The 8,618-nt window shown below is 37.9% G+C and overlaps 1 non-coding gene across 1 annotated transcript; it reads right to left on the minus strand.

The window, feature by feature from the left end:
• Positions 1–2,382: 2,382 nt before the first annotated feature.
• Positions 2,383–2,456, minus strand: TRNAR-UCG (transfer RNA arginine (anticodon UCG)). The gene has a single exon. It is a non-coding gene; the product is annotated as a tRNA-Arg (tRNA).
• Between the last annotated feature and the right edge of the window lie 6,162 nt (positions 2,457–8,618).

Genomic DNA, 8,618 nt, shown 5'->3' on the forward strand with positions numbered 1-8,618 from the left:
GAGCAGGCTAAGCCCATGAGATTTGTTTTGTGGAGGATGGGACAAATTTACATACAAAAGGCAAAATCGCACGTTTAATTGTACTATAATTTTACTTTTAAGAACGTCAAATGCGAAGGAGAACGAATGTATTCTCTTTGGCTTGAAAGAATGAAATTATGGCTGAAGGTGGAAGTGAACAGAGACTGATGATGTTTAGGAACAATGGATACTACCAAGCAGTGATATAGCCAGGAGGTCTGGGACCTCCGACATTTGTATAAGTTGATAAAATAAGGCCTAAGAGTAGAAACATACCGAAGAGACCGCGCGATCGAGGCCGAGGTTTAAGTCGCGGTCGCATCCTGGATACTGGCACAAACACATGGATTCAAGTGGGTATGCGCATGCAGATGTATCCACATGCGCAAAAAAAAATAAAAAAAAATAAAAATAAATAAAAAATGCGTGTATACTGTAACTCACGAATTTTCGCATTTATTTCATTTCCTTACGTTTATAGGTAAAATTCAGTTATTAGTAAGTGGAGATAATAGAAAGCAATCCATTTGAGGAGATATTTACAAAAAATATAATAAAAAATAAGCAAAAAACAAAATTATGCTAGGTTTAGTGCATACTTGCTATCATGCTTTCGAGAGATTTTTGCAGTAGCATAGCACAATTGCAGTGGGATTTTCACAACTTCCAGTTGGATCAAGGAACTGAAAAGTGGAGTAAAATATTGCATTTATTGATTTACAGCTAGTCTCAGGGACGGCGTCAGAAATGTTTGATGGGGTGGGCGGAAAAAGGCGGACCTAGTTGCTAGGTGGGCGGACAATGAAAATAAGAACTGGGCAATGTATATATATATATATATATATATATATATATATATATATATATATATATATATATATATTACAATAATTAAGTTTCAATCTTTAAATTCTTTAGTTAGCCAAGGCTCAGACCGAAATAGGGGAGGGACAAGGATGTGGAAAACAGCTGTCTTGGCCTTATAGAAGGTACAATTCTGGCATTCGCCTGGTGGGACTGAAGAAATGCAGACTGCGGGAGTTCATGGCTATATGCTCGACCTACCGAATTCCGCGTAGCAGACACATTACCTCAACTTCCAGTTTTTTAAAACAATAGTAACGTTGTGTACTGTGTAGTCGATGAAGTTCAAGACAGCTTTACTTCTCTCCCTCCAAGAATGCACATGAATGCATAGAAATAAAAGCAGGTTCAAACAACACAGACTAACAGATAATACTCTACCTTTCGTTAATATCATAAAATACACAATAAGTAAGTAAAGTAAAACAAGAATAAAATAGGCTATTGCAAACATTTTTTATCTTTGAAGCATTTATTACAAAAAAGCAAGACAAAAAATATGTCATTTATATTTTCTCTCGTATATCCTTAATTTGTGCACATTAGATTTTTTGACGTGATCTCTATATGCAACAGCAAAGATTTATGTTACTAAAAGAATAGGGGAATTCGACAGCATAATTGTTTGATCATACCTTACACAGAAATCTTTGAAATTGGAACTCAAGTTAAAAAAAAATAAATAAAACAATTATAAATTGGATAAAGATGTAAATAGCAATTAACAAAACATCATCATGATCCACAGAAACAACAATGTATTTGAAACTATGAAGGGCCAGGCCCGTATCCAGGAGGGTCGAGGGGGCCGCCCCCCTAAATTTTTACTGGCCCCCTCTAAAATTTTCACAGGCTTGCAAATGAACTATAATGTGGAGATGAACTATAATATTTTTGGATCGGGTCCCCTAACTTTCACCGGGCTGGCTACGGACCTGTGTAGGGCTGATCACATAGTACGAACAAGCTTACAATAAACTTTCATACCTGCACTTTAATGGAGTACATTGCTTTGATTTTTATGTCCAACATCGAATAATTTTATCACATTCTCTACAGCAATATTCATTACAAGTTTTCTTTCTACTGAAAGGAAACAAAGATCGCTTAGGCGACAGTTTGCCATACGATTTCTTACTCTCTGTAAAGACACTTGCTCGGATATGGTTTTCACAAAATACATTAACCAAACTATTTTTTACATGAATTCCTGATGACATTACAATGCATATTCTCAATGAGCAGTTCATCCTTAATACTTGCGCCAGAGATTTGGATTATAGAGGGGGGATTTAGATTTCTGGGATCTAAGGCCATTTAGCCCGTCACGTTTGAGGGATGACTTACACTATCCGGGGAGAGGGAAGGAAGAAAGGATTGGAGAAGGAAGGAAGCGGCCTGGGACCTATAAGTTAGGTACCACCCCGGCATTTGCCTGGTGTGAATGAGGAAAACCTCATTCAGGGGTACGTTTTTTTTTACAATTTTTCGACCGAGTGCCCCCACCGGGAATCGAACCCGGGACCGCTCGCACCGAAGGCGAGAGCGTTAGCGACTACGCTACGCGGGGCCACTATTTAGGTTATTGAGATTAATATAATTAATTTATATGCATGTGTAAGTAGCTATGTGTGTTTTGAACCAGATCGTTTTTAGAAAGAGTTACACATAAAAGTAAGAAAGGTCAACAAGAGCAGACAAAAAATATCTTAAGGGTAAGATATATTGTGTACAAACATCAGGAAATACAATACAGCAAACTAGTATTTTGTATGTCCAACAGGGTCTCTCTGCAGTGTAGCGAATCATCCAGGCATGTTGGTAACAAGGCTATTGCAAAATCCAGCGTCGATTTCGTGGAATCACACCCGGAATACCTGTTCCGTGATTTCCATTCTACTCGAGATATTTGTCTATTCAATCTTCTGCTCATATTGACTCACACATTTTCGATTGGATTCATGTCAAGTGAGTTTGGAGGCCACATGAGTCTCTGAATACTCATATTCTTGAACCACGTATTAACGATTTTCGCTCGGTGACATGAAGCATTATCGTCCTGGAAAACGAAATAGTCCATATTTGATTCACAAAAGTAATCTTTAACTGTTGTAAAAACTTTACATATCAGAATTTGAAGATATTTTCGTACATCAACTGACCCTTCACATATAACAATCGTTTTGACACCTTTAGCGGTGAAGCAAAGCCACACCATCACTCGGTGAATGAATATTTGCACCTCTTAAATGCAATCCTTGTGAAGTTCAACGCTCGTGCGTATCCACAACTTCACACTATAATCCTTTGCCACTATTCTAAACTTCTTTTTGGCCGAGAAATTGACGTGTTTCCAGTTGCCTTAAGTCCAAGTTGCATATCGGGTCCCACACGTACGTGTTGATGCCCTCTGTGATTTTCTCAGTTTCAGGTTCTTACGAAGTTTCTTCTTCGTAATATCATCTTCATACAGTAAAGACAATACAGCTGTACGAGTAACTGCAGTTCCCAGGTCATCTCGAATTAGAGAAGCGAGTTGTCGGGAACTCATTCCTTCATTGAGCAATGGTATTGATTTTATTTGGCCATCTGCTGTGCTTGATGCTTTCTTTTCTGTATCACATTGTTGACGAAGGGACGATTGTTATGCTGTCTTTGCTTGTGAATTACTCTTCCTGCCGTCAAGTGGTGGATTTTGAGTATTAGGCCCATCTCCCTTCGAGATTTACCGTAGCTGAGCAAAGTAAGAATTATGCCTTGTTCACATGGCGACAAATCACATTTCTTACCCACCTTATTTGTTTACAGTCCATATATATATACAGTGGCGTATTTACGATTTTGTTTCGGGAGGGGCTTTGCTAACTTTCGGGGGGGGGGGCTTTGCCTGAAAATGTGGAAATTCTGCAATATATTTCATATACTTTACTATAATAAGTAAGATTTCGGGGGGGGGCTTAAGCCCGGAAGCCACCCCCCTAAATACGCCACTGTATATATATATATAATATCAAACAAAAACAACGCTGCACGACAAGAATACTGCCACTTGACACTGTCCAAACATTGAGAAACCAGAGAACAATCACAAAATACTATTTACCTGGACCTACACATCTCAAATTCAAAGCAGAATTCTTCCTACAATAACTTGCGAGGTGCTCTCACTGCCATCTGAAGAGAATATTACTGCTACATAAAAAATTAGCAAGCGCCGTTGTACGCCACAAGTATCACATATAACGCAAATGAACTATCCCACTGTTCGCTTCCTTCTATTTCTTTTCTTGCGGGTTGCAACTATGGTTTTCTGTATCAGTTACCTTGAGAATTGAGGTGTCGCTATTTTTTCTTTACAGAGTGTAGATACGTTTTAACCCGTCTAAGACACGAGAAAGAACGTTCACATGGTGAACTAGATACAGGAATGGTGACAGCAACTATGGATAATTTGTGAATTTCATGAAAAGCAATTTTGAAACGATCCATCACTTCAGTAAACTGAGAAACGGAGGTAATTTTGCATTGCTTTTCCTCCTCATAACGTTTCAAAACTTTCGGGAGAAGTTTCATTTCCACTTCTACACTATCGACATCACATCCATAATGACGCGTGCAAGTGGTTCAATTTTCTCAAATGAGAGGAAATGTTCACTTTTAGGGTGAAGACTGCTTATTCCAGTGTAAATTGGCGTTCAGCTGTATCTGGAATTATGTTTGTAAATAAAATCGTTGTTCCTTGCAGAGTTAAACAGGGTCCTAGAACCCATTACATTACAATCAATAGTAATACCTATTGCTTTTGAAGTACAGGATGTCACTTTCATCATTTAACTTCTGTTGGGGTGGGCGGATGGGTGGGCAAGGCCATTCATCGGGTGGGCGGTCGCCCACCCTTAGTGCCGTCCCTGGTCGATGTGCATTCTCTTTTAAACATAGTTTTAAAAGTCATACCATTCGCAATATTCCTAAGGAAATCAAAAGAAAAACTCCTATGTGCCTCTTGTGGCAAAGCGGTTTAAATGCATGGTCTGAAACTGATTCTCACGTTAAGGTATAGATAGAGTTCCCATTTCAAAAATGCAACTCCGGGATGCTACAAAATTACGAGAATCTTTGAAATGCTTAAAATGAAAAAAGTGTTAAATACTAAGTTACGTTCCTCCATTAGAGAGTTGTTCAAGTATTACGTTATCACATTTTTATTCATTTCACTAGACCTTCTCCCTAGTTAAGCAAACGTAATAGATTATTTACTCCCTCCCCTTGGTAAGCAAAATTGTTTTTTTTTTTTTTCTTAAGACCTGTTGTTTCGTGAAATAACAGCAGGAATTTCCTGATTACTTAACCATCTAAATGAATGTTTTCACTTAGAACAATCCCGTCGATTCCAGTTGTCTAGGACTAAAATAAATTAAGGGTCAATAATGAAGATGAGACTTCCATATCAAACATGAAGAGACATGTGGATCGGAGATCTTTCTTTGTTCGAACTTCGATTTTTTTCAAATCCATGATGGGAAATTATATTATGAGTACAATTTTCGAAATTAATAGTATACAATCGTAAAAATAACTTACAAAAATAACTTACGGAGACTTAGACTCTTCACGAAAAGACTTAGACGCTTCACGTAAGCGTTTATTGCAAAATACTTTGACTCAAAGAATAAATTACAAGAAATAAACTTGTTACTTTTCGTGAAGAGTCTAAGTCTTGAATGAGACGGAGGCTCTAGAGCGTAGTGTTTGGAGCGATTGCCTCGCTTTTTCTACCTTACCGTGGGGCAGCCTTGATTCGACTTGATCCTAAACGGATTATTCAGAAGTCGAAGTCGGAAGATGTTCCCCATTTTTCCAAAACACTCTTGGTTGATTACAATCTGCCTTACCTGTGAGGGAACAACCCCATGCCGTAAGCGTCCGTGGACCACCGATAGGTAACTATTGTCTGTTTCACATAAAAGGATAGGAAAAAGAAGTTTTTTCCCCCACCACGCTCAAGTACAGGTGAATGTTGGTGTTCCGTCTTCCACCATCAGCCCCCGCACACGGAGGTATAGAGTGTATTTAAATATGTCTAGGCCTAAATAATAAATTACAACTTTCATAATAACATTGAGTATTTTAAAACACTTAATGACATTTACCTGCATTAGTGAGTAAGTAGCACATTTGTCATTTTAATGGAAATTTTATTGAACAGTTGTATTGTTTATTTTCCTTCTTTTTTGGCAGTCGGGGTTATGACATAATGTTGGAATGGCAAGGGATGTCAGGGTTGGTAATTGAATTGGTATTTACTGCTTTGATACATGAATTTCATAATATAAAATCGGAAACCAAGTACAATACGTATGTATGGGTAAATTATCAGTGCGTTAAGATAATAACAATAGAACCTGAAATAATAATAATAATAATAATAATAATAATAATAATAATAATAATAATAATAATAATAATAATAAACACTTCTTGTTTCCTCTCTTATATACATGTGTTCTTACATTAAAAAGAACCAGAAGAAAAATAACCATATGTATACACACTGATAATAGTGAATAAATGCGTCTCGCCCCGGGCGCCTCAACTCAGGCAAATGCCCTGGTTTCTATTAATTATTTTTCAATGAAATCATTTTCCTACGTTTTTCTCTTCGTACGTACACCTGATGTGATGGTGGCAAAGTATATTTTTTTGTTTGTTGTTTATTAATACGCGGCGATAAATTTACGGTAAAGCATCATACATACAAGATTCATCAACATTGGAGTCTTCTGAGTTTATTAAAGGGGAAAATTTGTTATGGTGGACTTAGAAAAAAAATACCAGATTGATTGAAGCCTGACACGAAATAGTAACTGCAGATGCTATGTAATTTGAACAGGCCCATGTCTGAGTCTGTCGTTTCAAGCAAAATTATAATATTGGAGCTTAACCATCATAGTGAATTTGACGCCCCTAAAATCCCCTAAAATTTGGCGCCTTGTGTGGTTGCAATCCTCACCCGGCCCTTTCGTTGGCCTTGAGTTAAGCCAATTGATAATAGAGGAAATTGACTTTTGAATTGTTACTTGACTATTTTAATAAAAACGGAGTTGTCAACAATCCTGACGACCGTTGAGGGGGAGGGAGAGTAACAGATGTTTGGAAATGAAATTAAATCTTTGAGTTTTACGTATCGCAGTTATGCCGGGTAGGCTAAAGGAGACTGTGATGACGAGAATGAATGAAACAGTGCAAAGAAAAAAGTAGGAGGAAACAGGAGAACTCCGAGAAAATCTGCAAAAACAGTGCTTGTCCACCACAAAGCCCAGTAAGCACGAGCTGGGATCGAACCAGGGCCTTATGCCCCAGAGGTGAACGCTCTACAACGGAGCCACCACGGCCCCAACAAAAGTTTTTAGTTCTCACAGAACTCTTGTCTGGAGGTCAATGCAATTAATGGGTGCTATACATACTTGAATTTCATTATTTTCAACAGTCTATGGAGAGTTGAGTGAGAAAAGCAGGGCAGTTCATCATCGGTATTTATAGCTATCAGAATTTTATTTAACGTTGGCAATTCATTACGGGAAAAGACCTGATGTACCTTTGATCGAATTACCGATTTCGTGAAGTCGTCATAGTTTTCCGAGAGGGGAAATACTTGTACGCGTATTTTTGAGACTTCTTAATTTATTTTCATTAAATTTAGCCTCCCGCCTACTTCTATAAACAGTTGCGTTTCCTACACTTGCCTGTTTCCCAGTCATGTCGGCGAATTCTTCAACAGTTAAATTAGGGTGTTGTTCTCTTAAAGCATGGAAGATATTCAAAATGCAACGCTTCTTACCACTTCGTAACGCTGTCCCGGGCTCATGTTTTATCACAGAACTACTGCAAGCATCATGAATTGTCGCTTCACAAAGCACTAAATACGCAATTATTTACAATTTAATATGCACTAAAATTTGTTTCAGATAATATAAACTATACAAAACATAATGGATACAGAATACAATTTAATATGCACTAATTTCACACGACACTATATATAATATGGTTACCACACACGCTAAATTCATACAATATTTGCACAGGTCGATAGTCTGCGCACTCGATACTCAGACAGCCAGAAGATTACCTTTCTTGAAATTGTAAATAAAGACAGAATGTCGACAGGATTGGTTTGCTTTTTCTCCCGATTCTTAAGTGAAACAATGATGGAAATTAACTTTATAACGAATTAGTTCTTATTTCTAGAAATGCAATTTAATAAATAGGACTAAAGCCAAAATTTTAATACATAAATAGTAAAAAATACTTTTCTTAAAGACAACAATTGAAAACAGTAATTGTTTGTTATTCGGGGTTGACAGGTAAAAACAGCAGTCAGTGCTTTCTCACCATCAGGTGCGAGCGAATTGACGTACGAATTTAGTGTGTACACGATTTTGTTTATTAGAAAAGCTTCCCTCCCTGTGAAGGTCAACGGCTTGATTTCCCCTCCGTACTGGAGAGTGGTGGGAGGAAGGGGAGTTTCCTATCAGGTTGCCTGGAATAGATCTTAGCGACTTGCCGCCAAAAATTGGCGGCCCCGTAGCGACTATCGGCGGTGGCCCCACTTCCGTTTTGAAAATTATACCACCAGCGGCAGAGAAACGACGGAACGCCAACGAACCACAAAATTATTCCCCTAAAATACGTTAAATCCCCTATATTTGTAATTTGTTTGCGTTAAGGTGAGC

This window comes from Thermobia domestica, chromosome 3 (genome assembly GCF_964235325.1).
Source record: "Thermobia domestica chromosome 3, izTheDome1.hap1.1, whole genome shotgun sequence".
In the NCBI taxonomy this organism is placed as follows: domain Eukaryota; kingdom Metazoa; phylum Arthropoda; class Insecta; order Zygentoma; family Lepismatidae; genus Thermobia; species Thermobia domestica.